The sequence below is a fragment of the Sciurus carolinensis genome, chromosome 8 (assembly GCF_902686445.1).
Source record: "Sciurus carolinensis chromosome 8, mSciCar1.2, whole genome shotgun sequence".
Classification (NCBI taxonomy): Eukaryota; Metazoa; Chordata; class Mammalia; order Rodentia; family Sciuridae; genus Sciurus; species Sciurus carolinensis.
The window spans coordinates 101,319,947-101,340,902 of NC_062220.1; the positions used below are offsets into that span (position 1 = coordinate 101,319,947).

Sequence of the window (20,956 nt, forward strand, 5' to 3'; positions counted from 1 at the left end):
AAGATAAGATAACTAGGAAGAGTACCAAAAAAAGAGGTAAGGTCTCTAATCCAGATTTAAGTCCATGCCTTTTCCATTAATTGAGTCTCCAGTGATTTAGTCCTCCCTATCTTCCAGGTACAGAGAGGGAGGTACTCTTACAAGTGGAGATTTCTGTTGAAGATGTAAATTTATCTTATAAAAGAGTAGTGTTTTGGAACTTGTCCTGTATTTAAAGATTCTCAATTAAACAGCTCAAAATAATCTTTCTGCTAAAGAGACATACCTGGCACATTCTGACCTTCTATAGTACTATCTTGGGTTGACATGTCCTGAGCCCCATCACAACGATTCAGGATGGTTATTTACCTGGAGAAATTGAGGCTTGGAAAAGTTTTCATAAGAACACATTGTGAGTAAAGTCTCCAACCAGTCCTTGTGTACAGGAGTGCCAGGTCCAGAGCAAGCACTACCTCCTCTGTAGGTTGAGGTCTCAAAGAACTAACCACAAAGCACGTGGCCAAAGTGGAGGTATAGTTATAAGAACAACTGAAGGCCAGTTAACAACCAGGATCACCAAGTCAGAACAGGGTAAAAGCCAATTACATGCTAACAGCACCAGAAATTCCCCACTAAGGACTCAGTATAGGTGTAACCCAGAACCTGACAGGGAGCTCAGGGTACAGCTAAGTGGCAAGGTATGATGAAAATGGAGGGGCGCGGGGGTACAGCTAGGTGGGTGGCTCTTGATGATGTTCTTCGTCCATCCTGCACTCAGAGAAGACACCCTGGGCTCTTCTCTAACATTATTAGGTGCATGAGGTAAAGTTTCCTAGGGGGTTGTGAGGGCTTTGTGCTCAGCATGGCTCCTATAATAGTGCAAGGAAAAATCTGGATGTTCATATCAAATAATGCTTCATTTCTCCTTTATGCATTCTCCCTAAATCCAATTCTCAAGCTTTAGTGTGTGCTCCAGATCTTAAGAGAGTCCTCTGGTATGATGGTGGGGTTTTGTTTCTGTACATTAGAAGCAACTTTATTTTAGTGCATTATATAACCTTTAAGCCCATAGGGGGAAAGTCTAATGTACATTAAAGTGGAAATCTCTCAGTGCCACTGGCAGAAGCTCACTGCAAGCTGCTGCTCACTTCCTAATGGAAAAATGATGCTGCATCTCTCCAGACCTCAGCTGGTCTGGTACCTTCAATGTGTCCATTTAACTCTCTTTAAGGGTCACATGTGCACCTCACAGGTGCCCACCACAGAAAACACCTTCAAGACAATGACAACTCCTACAACCAGCTGTTCCCATGGGGAGTGGAGAGAAGGTTGAAAAGAGGCTGCTTCTAAGTAGTAGTTTCTTGGCAGAAAGAAGTGAATCAACTCAGACTCTGACACCCTCACAGAAGCCTTGAGGAAAACCAGATTCCCCCCCCCAAAAAAAAACTTATGTAAGTCCAAGAAAAGGCAATTATTCACCTTGCTGGTAATTTGGCTCCTCAATCCCTATTCCAGTTCCAACTCCATGGTGATAGCAACCATTCTCAGAGGAGGTCAGGTCTTATTGAATCAGCTGAAGTTTGCAGAGGTCAGTCATTGGTCAGGATCACACAGCAGGTGGAAGAGTGCTAAGTTCAAGTCAGTCTGTTTTCAAAGGCGTTTTTCTCCTTACCCTAGCCTTGTGTTCCAGGAAAAGATGTTTTGTTGTTCTGCCATTCTCAATGCTGGTGGCAGGTTTGAAGACTGAAAACAGTCCTGGGACCTGAATGCTTTATTCACAGAGAGATGCTTTCCCTAAAATGAGGCCAAGACCTCTGCAGGGAAAGTGTTATAGTTTGGATGTGAGGTGTCCCCCAAAAACTCACATGCGAGACAATGCAAGAGTGTTTGGAGGAGAAATTATTGGGTTATAGCCTTAACCTAATCAGTGGGTTAATCCTAATCAGTGAGTGACTGCAGGCAGGTGGGTGTGACTGGAGGAAGTGGTTCATTGAGGGAGTGGCTATGGGGCATATAGTTTGTATCTGGAGAGTGGAGTTTCTCTCTCTCTGCTTTCTGATCATCATGTGAGCTGCTTCCCTCTGCCACACTCTTCTGCCATGATGTCCTATCTCACCTTAAACCCCAAGGAATGGAGCCTGCTATCTATAGATTGAGACCTCTGAAGCCATGAACCCCCAAATAAACTTTTCCTCTTCTATAATTGTTCTGATTGGGTCTTTTAGTCATAGCAGTGAAAAAGCTAGCTAAAACAGAGGGGCAATATTGGTACAGGAGGAGGCTGACAGCAGCTAAAGAAGACATCTACTTTACATACGTATTTTTTGGCCCCTTTAAAGACTTTCAAAGAAATTTTTGTCTATCAAATTATTTCTCAGTCTCATAGCTATACCCAATAATTTCTATGTCACTTTGGTTAAAGAGAAAACAGTAATTGTATTCATACCAGACAAACAGAAAGAGATGCAATAAATGTTTTTACAATTTCACTGGCATCTGTGGCATCTGCATTATGCTCTTAATTATTTTTGAGTACTCAAATCTATAAATAAATACTCCTTTTGACTTTGATGTTTTTACTGTCATGTGTTCATGCCAGCTTGATTAGTATTGCTTGTAATGGAGAAATCTTAGAACAGTTAAGTTTTCAAAATTAGAATTACTGTGATAATTGTTATAAATATCCATGTATTAAAATATTTTGGTTATTTTTGATATATTTTAATAATATGATGAACATTCTTATTGTATAGCAATTGAGCATAAAAAGCAGTACACAAAAATGTATGTTCTCAACTGTCTAACAAAATACATGAAAATAAGGGAAGGAAGTATTTTCAAATAACTATCCTGGTAGTCTCCAAGTGGCATAGTTTTGGAGACTTGTTTCAGGGGTAGGTGGGTATTTGTATTTTTGTTTATTTGTGTGCATATTTTTCAATTTTTCAGAATCTATTATTTTTACTCAAAAGTCTTAATTCCAGACTTCTTCCAGGTGTTGGGTCTTAGCACAGTTTGGTTCACCTTTTCTTAATGCCCAGAAAGGCCATGGCACATCCTCTCAATAGTGAGAGCAGTGAGGGCCCTGGTTCACATCAAAGCCCACATTTTTGCATTTCCAACTCTGAAGTTAGTAGGGCAGATACTTCTGGGACTGTCAGAGCTGAGAGCCACATCCTTGTCTTTCTTCTCTCATCCTTGGTGCTCCAATGGCAATGGCTAATGCAGATTTATTCATGTGTTGGGGCTCAGAAACAGATATCCCAAAGTGTGGTGCTTTGACATACTGAGCTGGAGAAACTATCTTAGAACTAAGGCTTCTCTGACCTTCCCTACCCTCTGTCTCTCTGTCATCTTTGATCTTCTTTCTCTCTCAAAGCACAAGGAAGGGCTTTCTATGAAGTTCTTTCTCTGGCTAAGGGAAATTCCCTTCCCAAAAGGAATGCAAATGTTATAAAATCTCATTGACCAGGAAAGATTAACTACCAAAGAAGAGACTGAAAATAATCAAACCCATACCTCGGGCCCAGAGGAACTCTATCCCACACATTATCTATTCTTTGAGTTCATTCATTTCCCCTAAAAATTATTTGCTACCCCTCTAAAATCACCTAAAGCTCTCCCAGTGCCTTCTCCCTTATGAACAGAGTATTTATGCTTCAACTATCTGGCACTTTGATTTTTCTTCTTTTGTGTGACTTCTTTTGTGTGACATATGCTGATTAAGAAATATGTAAACTTTTTTCCTGTTAATCTGTCTCTGGTTTATTTCACCAGACTCAATTACTAAACCTGTAGAGAGAAAGTTTGAACTTCCCTACATGTTACTTTTGTTTGTTTCAGTTCAGGTTTATGGCCCCTGTGCACCATTTCAGATTGGAAAATGAGGTAAATGTGAACTGATGGGGAAAAAAATAAAGCTGATGAATCCATTTAGAAATGAACTGTTCCACAGTTCTTTCTGGCATCTCTCAAGAGAACTAGTCACTCATGGTCTTCCTTGCAGTTTCTGTTTTTTGCTGGGAGCACCCCTTTCTCTGTCTTACACTTGCCCAATTCTGACCCATGCTTTCAATGCACTTAACATGCAATTGTTGTTGAAATATTTCAAGGTGACCATACCTCCTCTTGGCAGCATTTTATGATAACCACCAATTAGAGACAGTGATAGCTCATCTCTGCATCTCACTTGCTGGTCAGCATAAGACTTAGCTGATGTTTGTTAAAAGACAGCTGTCCAGCCCCTATTCCAGTCTTATGAATTAGAATTTCCCAGAAGGATAGTCTTCTTCCTCTGTTGTATTGATTTGAGAAGAGAAAATGTATCCTGAATGGCTAGACCAGAACTTTGCAAAAAGGATATTTTCAATAGATATTTGTTCAATTGAATTGAATTATCTATCATTAGAGCAAGGGCACATTTCAGTCCTTCAGTTGGAGTCCTTGGGAGATGCCACCTTTATTTTGTCTGTTTATTTCTAACACTTTTTTTTTTTTTTTTTTTTTTTTTTAGAGGAGGAAAAGTTTATTTGGTGCTCATCGTTTCTGAGGTCTCAGTCCATAGACGGCTGACTCTGTTACTCTGGGCCAGGGGTGAAGCAGAACATCATGGCAGAAGGGCATAGCACAGGAAAGTAGTTCAGGACATGGCAATCAGGAAACAGAGAGAGCTCTGCTCACCAGGGACAAAATGTAAACCCCAAAGCCATGCCCCCTGTGACCTACCTAATGAGTAGATGGAAAATTGTTTATCATGGACATTGCTTTTTATCATCTTTTGGATTTTTCTTTTGCATCCTGTAATGCAAGGACTATGCAAAACATGTCTCCCTTGGATGTGGTGTGGCCATTATTCTCTAGGGATTGTGCTCAGTGTAATACCCAAGAAGAGAGATAGTTTAGACACCCTCAGAAGAAGCCATTCTCCAAGATGGCTTGCCAGGATTTCCAGTCACTAGCCACACCAAGGATCCATCATCCAAGGATCCATCATGCCTTCTCTTCCCTTATGGTTGGAATGAAAATTGCTACCCAGATATTGATGAACATTCTAAGACTGAGAATTTTTTCCTGTTATATGAGATAGCTGAGTCAGGTTTATATCTAAGAATCCTTCCTCAGCATATTTTACTACCTCCTTATAAATACACATACAATTAAATCATTAGAAAACAATGTAGTAATTTTCTAAAAAAACCTAAATTGGGTATGATCTAAGGGTTTGATCCATAATTCTGAAAAATACTATCATAAATTCCATAAACCCAAATGTTAAAATCCTTAAAGATCAAAATTCCTAAATACTAAAATCCCTAAAGTCTAAAATCTTGGAAAATCAAAATCAAGAAAGTATCATTCTGGAAAATAATTTCAAAAATTCTTTAAAAGCCATTTGTTTACAATTTTAAAGGGTATTTACTTGAGAGGCATACAAAAATTGACAAAACACCTGATATGCCACTTCTCACAATAAAATAGTCAATAATAACATACATACTTTTGCAAGTATATATTCTCAGGTATACCAGCAACAGTTGCACTAATGTAACCAGTTATAAGCAGATGAACTATATTTATAAAGAAACAAGTCCAAAAGCAGAATGTACAAATGCATATCACTACGGGTAGTAATTATGCACACCCAGCTTTATAACTGCAGTCTTGTAAAATATCATGACAGAAAACTTAAGTCTTTTGACAAGATTGGTCAAAAACTGAGATGGGTCACCACTGCATATACATTCACTCAAAGAGCTAAGATTGGCAGAAATTTCACCTTTCATGAAATGCAGATATACAAAAAGGACACATTTCATTTATTGAGGAAGTTTCAACATGTTTTTATGTATACATCCTGCTTACACAAAAAGTTACCATTGTGGTAACACACATGAAGTTAAAAATATACAAAAAAAAATTAGAACTCCCTAAAAATCTTTACACAATTTATACCTCCTGATTAAACTGTTCTGAGACTGAAAGTCTGAGAACTTGGGATGAAGGAAGGTGGAAACATCGTTGGTGTAAATCCTGGAGTCCAAATGCATGCAAGCCTAAAGTTCTGATGTTTAAGGCAGCAAAAGAAAACTGTCCCAGCTCTAAGAGATAGGCCAATTGGACTCTTACAAGTCTTTTCCCAGGTTTCAAGGTCCCAACCAATTGGAAGGTATCTGCTTGCAGTGGGGTGGATCTTCTCCACCTGGTCCACTCAGACTCACATGCTAATCTCTAAAAACACCCTCACAGACACCAAAAAAGTATGCTTCAACAGATTTCTCATTCTTAGTTCCACCTAATATAATACAATTATCCATCATACAACCAAAAAATATGCTAATCCAATCCCCATAATTCCTCTTTCTATCCCTCTTATGTTTTTTTTTTAAATGAAAATTATGATTTCAGAGATTTTGGCTTTCATGATTTTAATATTTAGGATTTTAATCATTAGGAATTGTAATTTTAAGGATTTTAGACTAAGCATTTTGATCATTGGGGGCATGGCATTTGGAATTGTCTTTTGGGATCATGATTGGCACCAGGATTTAGACTGTGGGTCCTGGGACATACATGTTTTGACTGGTAGTGTACCAATCTCCATCAGGAAAATCCACCCAGTTCTTTCTCTCTCTCTGCATTTGTTTTCTTCTAATAAGCTTACCTTGGCAACTGGGTATATAAAACTCCATAGAAAGTCGTGGGCTGTTATTAATTTTTCACTGGAGCATGTCCTGACACTCTAGCAGATGCCATAGTTTATATTCCGGCTCAATTTCCAATGTCTGGCATGTGCATTTGTTGACTGAGTGAATAAATACATGCACACTGGCTGGGAAACATACCCCTAGCAGTTTAAAGCCATGCTGACATGTGGTTCTAACTACCTTTGAGCAATTTTAATAAAGCAGTAATAAGATGCCAGCCTCCAAACGTGGATTATAAGTGAGGCGCTGACATGCACTTTGTCTTCTGAATGACTAATGGGGATGAGGCTCCTCCTTTGCAAAGAACAAAGCCAAGCTGATGTCTTGGAATATGCGGGCACTTAAGACTCATTAGCATTTACCTGTGGCTCTAGTTTCCTTAGAACTAATGTTTCCTTTTCAACAACCTTTAAAAACCCAAATTACTTTCGTTTTCTCATTTTTCTCTATCTCTTGGGGCTTTGCAAAAAAGCCTAATGAGCACTTTGAATGGCAACCCAAGTCCCTCAAAGTAATGAGAAAGTCTCTGTTGCTACCACTCCCCAAGAGGTGAAAACCCTGTCTCATACATCTCTTGACTCCTCCTGCAATTAGTCTCTGGAAGTACAGAGACTTTAATGCCTGCTGTTTTCTGCATAAATGGTAAAGTAGAAAATTAGAGATGTTATCTGAATAATTAAGTCTCAAATGAAAAAAAATTTTTTTTCAAATATCCAGATCATTGAGACTTTGAGTTTCTATTTGTCTGGATGTAGGCAACCTGTCTTGTAACTAACTGAAATGGCAGTGAGTGTTCTTGAATACATTATCATATCATTGAGACTTGCCATATCTAGGCATCAGCTGACAAGTGAAAAATGTCTTCGTGAGATAATAATCATCATTTGCCTTCTGGTGATTGCCACGGAAAGTCAGGAAGATAGCACCAATTACACCACATGCTCATTGAATTTAATGAAAACCTATACCATACTATTGAGCAAGGATCCCCTTAGCTGAGAATTAATCTAAGAAGTACTGGGACTTACACATTCCCTGTGGCAGCTCCATCTTTTGTGTATAATAGACAAGCTCAGGTGGTGGTCCCAGGTATTCAAACAATAAAGATGAATTACATGAATCTGCTCCTTTTCTCTAGTTCATTAAACTAAAAATATTGTCTAAAATCCCATATCAGACCCCAAGCTTTGACCCCAAGTTCAAAGTTTCCAAATGGCTCAATTGATTATTCCCTTTTGTTAACTTTGAAAAAAGTCAAAAAAAGGTTAGTGTGTATGAAAAATATCAGAAGGGACTTTCTATTAAATATGCTAAAGAATTTCATCAATGCATAAGGTATGCATAAGAGGTAACAACTGGGTGTTTCTTTTCCTTCAATGTTCTCTAGAACCAGGCAAAACTTTGGACTGAGTGATTGGGATACTCCCACCCACATTCATCATAATTGTAGTGAATTTCTCCAATGCTGTCAGAGCTGAATAACAAATCCCATTTTTCGTTTTCAAAATAGAATTGTTCCTTCCTTTTACCATTTCCATGAATAATTGATAATCAAGTAACATGACACCCATCTAGGTCAGCTGATTTTCTTGTTTTGACCATGGGGATATCTTGAGGCTGTTGAAATTTTCCACAAAGAACTCTCACATTGTTATAGACACTGTCCATTTAGCTTTGACTCACTTAAGCAATTCTTTGTCTTTGCTTTTTGTCATTTCTCTCTTCTGTTGATGTTAAGAGCTTGATGGAGATGCTAGTGCATTGATTTTTATCCTTTCAACTCTCCCATTTTATCCCAAATCACTAAAGATAGGTCTATTTAAAAAAAAATCACCAGTTCTTTTTATTTCTTTCTTCTTCCAACAGAAATCTCTCAATTTAAACCATCTCTGCTGGCTCTCCTATTATAGCTTCAGTGCTGAGTTGGTACTGCATGGCTCAGAGGAGTGGTGGCTAGAAATATCACAGGAGTGGGCACAGTGGAGAGAAGGAAGGAACTTGGGAGGGAACGTGTTACCTGTGACCCCTTCTAGGAAAGGAACTGCTCTGTCACTCCTCAGAGAAGGGAGAAGGGATGAGTATGAAACAGAAGGAGAGGGGAACCAGAAGCCCTTATATGGCCATTCATATTTTTCTCTTCATCATTGCTCTAAGTGACTTTCCAAAAATGGTCTCACATATTAACACTGAATTTATATCAGAAATGTCTGTATTTATGTGGGGCATTTTAATCACAAAGGACAATGCTGCTGCTGCTGCTGCTGCTGCTTCAGGAGTGATAGCTCATGTGCCTAAGACCTGCCACACCTATTACTACTGTGGTCCAAGATGAGGCCTTTCTCTGGCCTGATAGATGATCTGACAATGCAAGTGTAGATGCCCTCCCATACTGCTGAAGTGAGAGCTAGCAATAACCACCTGCCTGCCCAGTAGCTTCCTGTGGTGCTTCAGTAGAAACTTCCACCAAGATGCTCCTAAAGGAAGATGTACATCCACAATCAATTGTGAAAGCACAATAAAGGTGAAGCCCCTGCTAGATCTTCCCCTATCTTCAAAAGAAGTGCCCCTCTCTTTATGGTGGCACAGGTGACCTTCAGACTTGGTCCTGTTTCTGCTCCAACCTCATCCTTCCCCACTGCTCCTGACCCACTCGCCCTCTTTTGTGGACACACTGGTCTTCCTGTTCTCTCAATATGACAGAGCAGTCTTTATAACTCTCTGCCTTTGTATGTTCTTTCTGCCTAAAATAAACCTTCTTGACTTTTCTCCAAGTCTTATTTCTTTCTCCAAGTCTTCTTTCTTTCTCCATCAGACAAAGTCAGTGAATATCTCTCCAACTTCTAGGTCCCTCTCAACTCATTTGTTATTCTGTATTAAAATGATTCACTTATATATTATTTTCACCTAGTAGATAGTATCCAACCCATCATATCATCACTTAGCATGATACAGATCATGTGGCATGTGCTCATGTGTGTTTAATCTATATTAATTTACTCTAGTACACTGTTGGCAAAATTACTTTCCTATATAACCATGAAGAATGGACTTTGTACCACATTCCATGGCAAGAAAAGATTACTGATATAGTATTTCCTGGAAAGTTAGTCCATTTCAGTCCATACTGTTGTGAGTCAAGCTTTGTAAAGGAAGGTTGTAAAAATTCTGAATTTTACTTTTCCTGATTAGTTCTGATGAGCAAAGTATTCTGTGGTTCCACTCTTAAGTGATTCAAAGTCCCCTAATAATAAAATCAGACACAGTCCCACCTGACTTGGAAGCACTGCATGGTACACAACTCACTGGCATGTTATGAGTAAATGCAACAACCATGAGAATCCAGAAAAACAGGCTGTGTGTGGTGCCATCTGTGATGCTCTGTGATTGTGCTTTTGGATTGTCCCTTTGTTCACACAGTCTTTCAAGGACTCAGGTCAGACCTCATTGCTCACTCTCCTTCTTTCACAGTAATACTTCACAACAGGGTTGAAGATGACACTGTGGGTCTAGACTTAGGGACCACCTGCTTCATGAAGCTCCCCTGTGCGTGTGGTCCTTCAGGAGAAGGTAATCTCCAACATAACAGGCTCCATGCTTCTTGCTGTCCTCCTCATTACCACAGTGTGATGTTTCTAGAATGGACATATTACATCACTTCCCAGATTAAAAATATCCCTCATCTCCAATGGATGAGGTTCTATTTCTTGGTGTGGCATGGGACACCCTCTTCCCATACTTCCAGCTGCACCTGACACTCTCTGGCAGGTGACTTAGAGAAGCTCTGCTAAAAGTGGGAGCCCACATGCTTTTGTCATGTGTTTTAATCAGCTATTTCATTATTGTGACTAAAGGATCTGACAAGAACAATTTTAGGGAAGGAAAGGTTTATTCCTTTCCTTCACAGTTTCAGAAGTCTCAGTCCATAGAAGGTCGGCTCCATTCCTTGGGGCTCAAGGTGAGGCTGAACATCATGGCAGAAGAGTGTGGCAGAGGGAAGCAGCTCACATCCTGGGGATCAGGAAACAGAGAGAGAGAGACTCCACTTGCTGGATATAAATATGTACCCCAAAGCCACACCCCAATTCCCACCTCCTCCACCCACACCCTACCACCTCAGTTACTACTCAGTTAATCACTATCAGGGGATTAATTCACTGATTGTGTTAAGACTCTTACAACTCAATCATTTCTCCTCTGAACCTTCTTCCATTGTCTCACATGTGAAATTTTGGGGGACACCTCACATTCAAAACCATAATTTTTATAACACTGGGCCTGGAGTTCCTTCTGCTTAGCTTGCATTACCCTCTGCCCTTGCCCAGCAGTGACCTTCCTCTTCCTTCCTCCAAGTACAGCTTTAATGTTCCCGAACCCCGGAAGGTGTTCCCAGCATTTATTTCCCTCCCACAAGACATCATGCTGATCACTCTTATCACTGCCCTTGTTACTGTGTCATTACTGATTCCTTTAGTGCCTACTCCCTGCACTAAACTATTTGAGGGCAAGAGCTTTGTTTAAATCATTTCTGTATCCATGCTCAATACTTAGCACTGCATCCAGTACATACTAAAAAATTCATAAACATTTGCTAAATGAATAAGCCAACGGAAGGAAAAGAAAACTAAAAACAGGATTTACTTAAAAATCTACCTGACTATACTGTGTCCAATCTCCCAGGAGATATAAAAATTTAAGAGAGAATTTATACAGCAGCTTGAGCCTCCACAATAAATAATAACACATTTTCCAGTATTAACTTCATATATATGCAAACACAGAACCTCATTGGCAATCTTATTAAAGTGCAATTCTTAGATCTATCCATTGCCTGGCCACATTGCTCATTAGCAGTCTCATCTGAACACAATCATGAATGGCAGAGAGAAACACTTTGGCTCACATTCTCAAAAAAAATGATGCTACATCCCATGAGCAGAAGCTCTGACAATGGGTGATACAATTAACAAGCCCCAAGGAGGCTCAAGGTCCAGTTGTGGTCCTGTCACTCATCTGCTGTGTGATCAGGGCAGACAATTGCCCCTTCTCAGGGCCTTAATTCCTAATGAATAAGAAGAACAGGGCTGGACCAGGATCCTCCCACAACTCTCACTCTAGGATTCTGTGATTCACAGTTGGTTTTTGGAGATGGAACTATGGGCAAGCAGGTAGTGGTCCCCTGAGTATGGGAAGAGACACAAGTCACCCCCTCTGATGTAACCCACACCAGTGAGGCTCAAGAGTCATGGGGCACCTTACAACTGCCCTGTATTGGATGTTCTGGTAGGATGATGTGACCTACTGGAAGCCAGTTCCCTGCTTGTCTCTTGCCAGGAGGCTCTTGTGCTGTCAGCAGGGTCCCTGGAACTCAGCACCTGGAGCTGCTAGAGTATCACAATGGTTCTGGGAGATGAGAGTGTACCCTTTTCTCCTGCATGTGTCAATAGGTAAAGAGCTTTTCTAACTTCCATCAGATCCATGCCCTCCTGAGGAAGAAATGGTCCAGATACTGAGAAGGGAAAAGCAGTTCCCTCTTCACATCTGTACACACCTGGTCATTCTCTGTCTCTGTCTCTTACACACACACACATGCAAAGGAATACCGCTTTTCATCATCTTTCCTTTCTGTGTAGATAAGTGGAGGTGCAAGGTAACAGAAAATCTCCCCCAAATAACATGGGGAGGCCCCTGCCTCTGTCTTTCCTCCCTTTCATGTATCCACTGCCCCCTGCTCATTGCTCTGGACATGCAAACTGCCTAGATTTCAAAAACTTCACAGTTAAACACTTTCAAGCATCTGAATGGCCCAGAGTTGCACCAAAATATTACCAGACTTGACCAAAGCAGCAAAAAATACATACAACATGCCCAGTGAGACCCAGTTGAGACTCCTGCTTGCTTCTTTCACACATGAGTGAGAAGAGCTCATGAGATAGAAGGAGCAAAGACTTCCTTTCTGCCACCATCAACAGGACAGACAGGGGTTGTTCAATTCTCTTAAACCTATTGCTGTTGTTGTTTTTGTTTTTTGTTTTTTTGTTTTTTTTTCTTTTTTTTTTTTTGATGGATGATAAGGCTTAATGTTTTCCTAAAATAATATATCTGACTATCATTTCAACAAGTCCCTTGCTTTTAAGTCATGACTTCCTATGTGAATATTCTGTGACTTAGATATTCTCTGATTTGCTTATTAAAATTTTCTCCACCTAATGTTCCCATGTAGCCAGTAATGTGTGGGATTTTATTTCTTTTTCAAAGAAAAGGAGCCCACACAATTTAGTTTATGTAATTCTGTGATATGGTTCTACAATGACCAGCACAAAAGAAAGCTTTTTCAGCACATGGCTTAGAGGCTAGAGGCCCAAGTTTCAGGAACAGGTATCTGGGAGCTGAAGAGTTAGATAAAGATGGTGACGGTACGGCAGTGATCTACCACTTTCTTCCTCAGAAGAGTTCCAGCATCTGACAGGACTCAGGATGCCCTCACAGCCCACTATACCTACCTCTGTCTACTACCTCACTTATATAGCAATTTCCAAGCAGAGGAACAAATGTATAGGCAGGACTCATGCTATGATTTGAATGTGGTTTGTCCCCAAAGGTTCATGTGCTAGAAGCTAGGTCCTCAGAAGTGCAGAGGTGGTGGAAACTTTAAGAGGTGGAGCTTTATGGAAAGTAATTAGGTCATGGTGGCTCAACTCTCATGTCAGATTAATGCCAGTTTTGCAGTGTGGGAATCTCAAGATAGATGTTTGTTATAACGTGAAGCCATTACACATGCTTGCTCTCTTCCATATACCCAGTCACTCACCTTTCCACGTCTCTGCCATCTTATGAATCAGCCAAGGGGGCCCATCACTGAGATGCACAAACCATGCTGTTTTGACCAGCCACCAAAATTGTGAGCCAAACAAATCTCTTTCCTTTTAAAGTACCCATTCTCAGATATTTTATTATAGCAACACAAAATGGACAACTCAAATCTTAGGAAATGAGACAGAGAGGGGACTCGGGGCAATGTTCCATCCCTAAAATTCCATTCTTAATTGACAGGTAAAGGACAACTCCCAAAAAGGTGAACTTCTTTCTTTTTAGCTTTAACAAATTGTTTTCTTCACAGTGGTGACTAAGAGGAAATGTGTGGGCAACATGATTTTTGTATTCTCTTGCAATTCTGGCTGGAAGGACAGGCCATCAGGTTGGGTGGGAGGTTTCTCATTTTAGCCTGTCAAGACCAGCAGGCCTGACAGTGAGTGGAGATTTGGATAAACTGTCTTGGCCTGTGTCTGTACCATGCAGAGTGAGCCATCTCCTCTTCCCCTGTACTGCCTCTTTGGTTTCTGCTGGGACTTCTGCTGGTCCTGCCATCTGGACACCTGATTCCTACCAACGTAATTTAGGAAACAGGGACTCAGGGATTCTGGGCACCAAGCCTTGTTCTTAACATCAAATAAACTCTTAGCTATATGTCATGGCTCTGAGACTTGGGAGACACATGCACCCCAGCCCACACATCACCCACACATATACTCATTCATTCATTCAACGAAATGTTCACATTCTTGCCAGCAACTGGAAATGCAGACATAAAGGATTTAGGCAAGGACCCCGCTCTCTTGGTGTCTCCCTTCTATGACACTGACAGAAAAAAAAGTCAACAAGGAAGATAATTTTAGACAGAAAATGTTATTCAGGTTCTCCTTGTTCATCAAAGACAGAAAGGAGGAAAATGTGGGATTAAAGACAGGCCCTGAGTTGAGAGCAGGAGTTTGGGGGCTTAAGATATGGAATAAGACAACTAGACATTTGGATATGGTCAAAAGACAGCACAGCCAAACACACTCATCCACCCAGAATAAACTCATTCTATGACCTCAGTTTTTGTCAAAGACTTGTGCAAGAATCTGCCACTATGTTTGTGATTTTTTAAATAAAGTTCTCTTGAGATATTATTCAGCACATGTGTGTTGTTCCCTACAGAAAATCCAAGATGAAGTATTTTATGAAGGACTTGGAAAGAGAAAAAAAATATTCCAGCATGCTGATCGTAGGAACTAAATAAACTCTCTCTTTTTTTTATTGAATACCTATAATTTTCTTACTGAGGTTTTATTTGTTCTAATTAATTATACATGACAGTAGAATGCATTTTGACACATCATACATAAATGGAGTATAACTTCTCCTTCTTCTGGTTGTACATTTTGTAGAATCACACAGGTTGTGTAATCATATAGGTACATAGGGTAATAATGTCTGATTCATTTTACTATCCTTCCTACCCCCATACCCACTCCTCTCCCTTAACTCCCCTCCCTTCATGCCCCTATGCCTAATCCAAAGTACCTCTATTTTTCCTTAGCCTCCCTCCCCTCCTTATTGTAAATTAGCATCCACACAACAGAGAAAACATTTGGCCTTTGATTTTTGGGTTTGGTTTATTTCACTTAGCATGATATTCTCCAACTCCATTCATCTACCTACAAATACCATAATTTCATTCATGTTTAAGACTGAGTATAAACTCTCTTTTTATCTTTTTGGCTACCAAGAGGCTCAAAGAAGTATATCTGTCCATGTTATAATTTCGAGAAAGAGTTTAAGAATGATAAATGTGCCCACGTACATAGGTGCATAACTCCTTTTCCTGCTACAGAATATAGGACCTTGGGAATTTTAATTAACTCTTCTGAGCTGGTTTCCCTACCAGTACCTGGCACTAGTGACACTTGATAGGATTTTAATGAGACAATCTGCAAAGTCCCCTGCATAGAGTAAATGCTCATGATCATTATTATCCTCTTTCTTATTGTTACTTCTTTACTTCTGTACATTTTATATTTCCCCCTTTTATTGTACATTTCTTTTGTTGTAAATTTTCTCAAGTTCTTTGTGAAGAGAGACAATTTTTTTTTTCAGTTCCATTACCCCTATGACGGCATAGAGCTGAGAACAGGATAAAATAAAACGCTCCAGGCATCTACTTGATCAAAATAAAATCTGCTCTTGGATTCAAAACTATTATGCTCTTTCTTCCAAGTAAATAACTCCAGCTTCTATAACTGCATCTTGTATATTCTTCAGTAAAGTTTCCTTCAGGGCCTGTTTTTCTCTTTTGATTTTTTTTTTTATTTCCTAGTGTAGAGCAATTTTTAAGAATTATTTTCTCTGTTTTAGTTATGCATTGGTGTGCTTTCTTTTTGTGTGAGATATTCCTAAACAGGAAAACTGGTAATGACTTTGTCAGACAGAAACTGACAGTATGGAACCTTTTGTCTCCCTGCATTCTTTAAAAAAAAATTCCAAAAATAATGACATGCTCTTGACCTCCAAGTGATGATTTTCTGCTTTCAAAATCCTATCTTCTTATAGAAGGTTTTGTTTTTGCTAATGTGCTCTACTGCAGACAAGTATCCTAAACCACATTAAACACTCGAGGCCTGTTCCAAGATTAAAACCAACAATAAACCAAGAACATACCACTTAATTCAAAGCATTTCAATGATTATAATGTTATTTAAGTTTGAGAGCAAAACAAGTAAACAAAACGTTATGAGACATGAGGTTAGGAATGGCAAAATGGCTGAATATACCAAGATGCTTGTGGGTCATAGGACCACATATCTACTTGCCAGCCCCCATGTTGCCAGCATAGAACCACCCACATTGTCATGGGACCTCCCCGCTTGATCATCCATAGGACCAAGTGAAGTGGGGTGAGGCTAAGTAGCACCCCTTCTGGAAATCCCCTAGTGAAGGTAGATATAAGCCAGTAGGTTCCTGGTTTGGGGGCCTTAGGCCTTTCTCTCCCTTTCAGCCTGTTCTGCTTTATGAATGTACTTCCACTTTCAATAAAGCTACCCTGTTTGCTTCTCCTGTGTGTCTCGCTCAGTTTTTGTTCCAGAGGCCAAGAACCCTCCTCCAATAATAGTTGGATCCCCTGCTATAAATTGAAAAAAAAAAAAAATAGATGGAATTTTACTCCTTATAAAGTAGGGCTCTTTGTACAATTTTTTTAGATTGTTTTCATTGTATCCATCTTTTCAGGGTCAATTAAAATCTGTCCTTAACATAGCCCATAACCGGGGACCCTTAATTACAACCAATCATTGGAAAATTATAATGTTATAGAAACAATTGATGACCTCTTGTAGTCCTTTTATCAGCATCACATTGCCTATCACCAAAAGTAAGAGATGATAAAAGACACTTGAATTATTTGATGGGAAGGAGAAAAACCTGGGAGCCTTAATGATTAGCGATACCCATCGATTCCTCTTCCCACAGAGAACAAGGAGATCCACCCCTCCTTTCTCAGGAAAGAGGAAGGAGGTCTTCTATCAGGGTAGAGCCGCCTTCAAGATTAGGAAGAATTGCAGGGTGTAAAACACTGGGATCACTGTCTAGAAAGACAGTGGTCTTTATCCAAGGCTATTTAAAATCAGAAACAGAACTTCATCTATCTCCCATTGGTTCAGATGTAAAGGGAAAATGGTTAAATTGCTTTTTCCAGTTCCATGAGTCTACAGTATGTGCTGGGAACATTTGTGAATGTCTGGGAAAACTGTGACCACAAAGAAATTCATTTTTGGTCATCAACGCTATCCACCTGCTGCATTCAAAAAGAACTACTGAAATTTGCTTAAATATTCTCATCACAAAACAAAATAAAATAAAATTTAAAAGACTAAGATACAGGATGTGCTAACTAACTTGATTGTAGAAATCATTTCATGAAAGAGATGTTTATCAAATCATCATGTTGTTTACCTTATAATCATAGTATTTTATTTGTCAACTATACATCAATAAAGATAGAAAATTAAAAATAAAAGGAAGCACCTGTTGTGAGACTTTAACAAAAACATCTGTCTGGGACATGATTGAATGTAGTTTTATGTTAGACTTCTTCCTACATAACTTTTTGTCCCTATCTTCTTCTCTCTCTCTCTACCACTTACTACTAAATTACCATGTTTTTCTGTATTTTAAGTATTTTTATAAGTCACTTTAAGTACAAAAAATATGATATAACTGAATAAAATAAAATATCTTAATTGAAATTTGAAGGACTTTTTTAAAACCAGAAGTTATGCCAGGCACAAAGGATATAAACAGGACAAAACTTCATGGTATAGGAATGAATATGGAGAGACCAACTAGCAGTAAGACAGTAAGTGTCCTTTCAGGGAAATGGGAATGCTGTGGGTCATGGAGCAGAAGTCCTGTTCCCTTGGGAATAAGAGAGGATACAAGGAGAAGCTATAACAGAGTTGGTTCTGGGGCATAGTCTTGAAGCTGATGTACACATTCTGCCTGCAAGTATGCATAAATGCATATTAAAGTCAGTTTTTTATATCCATGTGTTTATAAAACTAAAGTAGCCAGATGTATTCTGCCAGGGTCAGGAGAAGAGCATGACCTTCCAGGAGCAACCTTGAGGCTGCCCTTCTTATTCCAGGAAAACACAGTTATTCCAACCCAGTAATCACAGATGAACACCCTCATTCACTCATGTTTCCTTCTATACTTTTGTTCTCACCATGTGGACAGTGATCATGTCTTTAACAAAAGAGAAACACTCTTATCATCTTTTTGAAGCTCTGATTGAAATCATGTTGTTAAAAATGATTTCAGCCTCCTCTAATGCAAAAAATATCCTACTCAATTACAAACATTACAGATAAAGGGAGCCTTCCTCTGGAAGTTGGTAGATAGAGCTCATTTACCATACACACCTATAATTTCAATTTTGCAAGGAAACCTGGAGTGCCATGAACAGGAGTGACCTTCAGGGTCTGTACAGAATGAATGTAAGTGTGAGGACTCTGTGGCCATGTGAAGGGACATTTGGCCAGGGGCTTAGCCTGGCTGACTTTCCATACCCTGTGTTTCAGTTGGACTTCCTTCCTAAAGTAATCCCATTGCCAGAGTCCTAGGCCAGAAGGAGTTGACTTCAGGGAGTGCCAATATATCAGGTTGTTATGGTTTAGATATTATGTGCCCCCCAAAATCTCATGTGTGAGATAATGCAAGAAAGTTTAGAGGTAAAACGATTGAATTATGAGAGTTTTAATCTGGTCAGTGTATTAATATGCTGATAAGGATTAACTGGGTATCTGTAGGCAGGTTGGGTGTGGCTGGAGGAAGTGGGTCATTGGAGTTGGCCTTTGGCGCATACATTTTGTCCTTAGTGAAAGGAAAAGTGTCTCTCTGCTTCCTGGTACCATGTCTTGAGCTGCTTTCTTCCACCACACTCTTCTGCCATGATGGTAAGAAAGCAGCTAAGGATATGGTACCAGGGGCCAGCCTTGGATCCCACCGTGGGGTAATTCTTTCCATTAAGTGAGGACAATATTGTCATGGGGTGATCTGCCTGTAAGACTTATTATTCTGGTCAGGTTTAGGACAATGACTAGAGACATCTAGGTGTAGCTCTGGGAATCTGGAATAGGATGTCATAAAAATGGGAAGTTGAGAATCTGTTGATTATGATGTCCCTGCAAATCTTGAAAATACCAGAGTGCCTTCAGCCTTGAAAGGGGATGAAAGGGGCTAGGTAAATTTAGGGCTAATCACCCTTGTGTCACCAGTTTTTAGACAGATACTCATTAAATAATTAACATGTCTGCATGCAAAGTTGTGTAGGAATCTGAGCCGAAGTTTAAGGTAGTAAAGGAGACAAATACAAAATGAAGGCAGCAATGCCAAGATTTTTTCCTGCTTTTAGTTACCCACTGGGCCCAAAGTTACCTTTGCAGGCCCCAAAGTCAATACTTTTAGCAAAACCAGTCTCTTAAGTCCTTGTTATAATACCAGTGATACTAGAAGATTTTTATTTATTGAACTCTTACTGTGATAGGAACTTGACTTGCATGGACTTTTAAATTCTGACAATGACCATTTTATGGGTAAAAGGCTGAGGTTCAGAAAGATTTAATTGTCCACGGATACAGAGCCGGAGCTGGTAGGTGCCACACCAGTTGTGATCATGGTTTGGTCTAACTCTTAATTATATACTTGACAATTTTATTTAATTTCAAGCAGTATTCAATCTCCAAAATATTGTAAGATATTATTAGTCCACTTAAATTATGTGTAAACTGGAGAAATTTTACATTATAGCAGCAGCCTTTCTGTTTAGGAGATTTTATCAAGGCCCCTGGAGGATTGTCAATTTACTGAATTCCTTCCTGAACTACCCAGAATAGGTTTGAGATGAGTGGGTGGGTAACTGGCTCATGCTTCCCTGGGCTTTGCCTGTCTTACTGACAGAAGAGCTAGTTATAGAGACGAGACAAGCATTTTTTTAAAAAATAGAGGATATGACCCTGATAGCATGATGAGATATTTTCTGAGGTCTGGTTTTTCTGCCTATTGTAAATCTCTGGTTATCACCAGTACGGCCAGAGGTATTCCTAACAAGAGACATAAATAATTTTAAAAAAGGCTCTCTACCTGGTCATCAAGGACCAATATTCAGAATGCCAACCCTGTGCTTAATTAGGTTCATGGACCTGGAAGATAGAGTACAGGCCTGAATTATTATTTAATATCTTTAAATAATTTGAAGTATAATCTGGTACTGGGGTCTTGTCCTCATGGCTGATAAACAAAAAGTCAATAATTTCCATTTGATTGATGTGCATAGTAAGTTATAATCCCTGTAATCTAAGTAGCATGATTCAATACTTCTAGGCCTTAATTTTCTCTTCTTGACAACAAAAATGTTGTTATTTGTACAATAGCATGTATTCATTTTTTTAATTTCATTTTTACAGACTGCATGTTCATTCATTGCACACAAATGGGGTGCAACTTTTCACATGCATTCTTATAGCCAGAAATTCCCAAAATGTACATTTTAAACTCAATTTTAGTATTGTTTGATGAAGTCAGAATCATCCTTGCTCGTTTCAAAAACGAATCCCTTAAGTTCTGTGTGATGCCCTTCCTTACCTGTTTTCTAGGTTATTATGCTTTATCAGCTCAGCTCATTTTAAGTACTCAATGTTACAAACATGTAAAAAGAAACAAAAATGCACTCTTCATCAACTGCAATGTGTTCTACAATACCTTTGCCTCCAAGGGAAACAGTCCTCGGAGGTTGAATTTTATTGAAAATTGTGGTGTTCAAAGAGTACTAGGATGTCTGAAATCCTTAATAGAAATGTCAGACAGCCTAGAAACATTCTGTAGAGTGAGAGGGTAGTAAATGGAGGAGGATGGCCACCTGGCCCAGCAGGGACCACCTCTAATTCTGAGCTGTGTGTAGA

At 39.4% G+C, this 20,956-nt stretch overlaps 1 protein-coding gene across 4 annotated transcripts in view; it reads left to right on the plus strand.

Moving 5' to 3' along the window:
• Positions 1-20,956, plus strand: part of Hecw1 (HECT, C2 and WW domain containing E3 ubiquitin protein ligase 1) — a 428,371-nt gene that overhangs the window by 156,768 nt on the left and 250,647 nt on the right. The gene's annotated exons all lie outside the window — the stretch shown is intronic.